Source organism: Arachis hypogaea, chromosome 3 (assembly GCF_003086295.3).
Source record: "Arachis hypogaea cultivar Tifrunner chromosome 3, arahy.Tifrunner.gnm2.J5K5, whole genome shotgun sequence".
In the NCBI taxonomy this organism is placed as follows: Eukaryota; Viridiplantae; Streptophyta; class Magnoliopsida; order Fabales; family Fabaceae; genus Arachis; species Arachis hypogaea.
This window is the reverse complement of record NC_092038.1, coordinates 86,145,707-86,148,452: the sequence shown is the minus strand read 5'-3', so window position 1 is coordinate 86,148,452 and position 2,746 is coordinate 86,145,707.

Below are 2,746 nucleotides of genomic sequence, written 5' to 3'. Positions count from 1 at the left end.
AAACAGAATAACAAAATATCAAACCAAAAGAAAATTAACACTGCAAAGACATTATGGTTATGTAGACAAGCGGTGTTGCTGAATGATTTGCATAGAAAAATAGGTGGCACACCAAACTTAGAATCTTGGTGTGTCACTTTCATTTTTTTGATTTGATGCAATCATCCAAAAAGATTGAAAACAATGTGTTGCATGGCAACACCAAACTTAGAATGTAACCATATGCCAATTTATTGAAATTTAAACAAAGCATGGAGAAGAAATGTACCTACGGTTGGGTTACCTCCCAACAAGTGCTCTTTTAGTGTCATTAGCTTGACATGTTGCTCTTACTTTCTTCCTCTTCTTCCAGTTTGTTAAGAGGAATGACTTCAAGGAAGGAGAAGTTTCAGCTATTATGCCCTGTCTTGGTCTCCTTTCAGCAAGCTTTCTTTTGAAATTGGCTTGATTGAGCTTGCTTGCTTGATCAGGGGGGGATTGTTTGCAGTTGACCTTTTCTTGAATGTTGTCCTTGATCTCTTGGTCACAATCCTCTTCTTGGTGTTTTTGTCAATTGCCTTCACTTCCTTGAGTCCAAGTCTTGGTGGTTGTGTAATTGTTGGAGTTTTGTCTTCATCAAGAGTTCCTTGCAGTGATGGTTCAATGACCCCTTCCTTCATGTGATTTTCTGCTTCACTTGAGTTTGACTTCTCTTGAGTGTCTTCCTCCCTTTCTTTTTTATGATATTCCATTAATGCCTCTGGGAGGGAATCTTTATGTTTCATTGTCACCTCAAGTGGCTCTTGTGAATGTAAAAGTTCAGGATCAAATGCCTCCTCCACCTCATTTTTCATTAAAATTTTGCTTGACACAGAGGCTTCCTCATCTTGTCTTTCCACTTTCTTCGTTGCACTCAACAATTGAGCTATGTGCACTTCCATGTTTGTGAAGAAGTTATCTTTTCTTTTCCAGAATTTCTTTTCCTCCTCCCAACATCTTTTGAGCATGGACTCAATCCTTGAGAGTCCTTGGCTTGTGGAAGTTTGTGTTGGTTGTGAGTCATGGGATGGATTTTGTGTTGAGGCATAGTTAATTGATGAAGAATTTTCAAATGAGAAACTGGGAAGTGAGGGTGGATAATTTTTCATGTGATTTGACTGCTCAGAATTTGCAGTTTCTTGGTGATACTCCCATCCACCATGAGGATAATGATATGAATCATTTTGTGGTGGTGGTTGGTATCCCTCATAATTCTCTTGCTCATCTTGGGGTTCTGAGGCAAATCTCCATGGATTGGAGTGCTCAGAATTTGTGTCTTCCTGGTGATATTCCCAACCATAATTAGAATACTGACTTGAATCATATTGTGATGGTGGGCAATATCCCATGAAGTTTGTTTGACTAAAAGATGAGGTGAACTCCATTTGAATTTTGCAAAACACAACACCATTGAAAATTGAAAGTCATGTCACAGAGATAGAATTTCTTAGTGAGGCAAAAACACAAACACCTTGGTTTCAACTTAGAACAGAGAACAAAAACAAAGAAAATGCTTGATCTAGACTTCTCACCCACTTAATCATTGTTGATCTAATCAATCCCCAGCAACGGCGCCAAAAACTTAATGGTGTTTTTGTGGAAAAACGAATTTCCAACACACATATCCAACCGACAAGTATACCGGGTCGCATCAAGTAGTAATAACTCACAAGAGTGAGGTCGATCCCACAGGGATTGATGGATCAAGCAACTTTAGTGGGTGATTAGTTTAGTCAAGCTAACATTGAAGTGAATTGTGTGAAGTTGATCAACAGAAAGTAAATTTGCAAGGAATTTAAAAGATGCAGAAAATAAAATTGCAGGAAACTTAAAGAACAAGAAAGTAAAAGAGCTGAAACTTAAATTGCACGAAATGTAAATTGCATTAAATGTAAAGGGGATTGGGTGCAGGAAAATTAAAATTCAACAAGAAAATGTAAAGAGCAATCAAGCAGAGGAGTAAAAGATGAAACAAGTGCAGTAGATTTAAACAGAAATGGAAAATTACTTGAAGAAGCAACACAGAATGTAACTCAGCTCAATTGTGAAATTTAAAGAGACAAGATCTCAGGGAATCAATGAGACTAGAAAACAAGTCTAGATCTCAATTCCTTCCTTGATCAAAGTAGAAAGCAGATTGAAGAAGAAAGAAAGATGGAAGCAGTAAATGAGAATGTAGATTCAACTTTCAATTCTTAGAAATTATGCAGAAGATGAACAAAGATGGATTTCAGATTAAAGGTTGAAATAGAATTCCTCCAACCTCAACCCAAAATTTCAAAAAAGAAATGAAAACTAAGAGAGAGAGCTCTCAAATCCTAATACTCCCTAGTGGAGCTAGCCTTCCTCCAATCGAGCTCCCTCGTTGATGCCTTTATATAGGCTTTTCAAAGTAAAAATGAAAATGAAATTAAAACAAATTACAATTGAAATAAAAATCCTAATCTAATTTATCCATGTGCCTTTGAGTGATGATGTGGGCTTTGCTTGCTTTGGATTTGAGGAGAGATGGGTCTTGGATGGCCTTGGTTCAATTGGTGAAGATTTGAGTTCAAAGGGAATTTGAATTGAATTTTGGCCCATGGGTGTTCCCAGGAGGCTGCCATGCTCTTGTGGAGGGCAGAGCAGGAAAGTTGTGTGAGGAAGCATGTCACGTGCCAAGTGTGGGAGAGACCTTCAGAATGCTGCCCTGCCCTTGTGGAGGGCAGGGCAATGTTGCTTTGGTGCG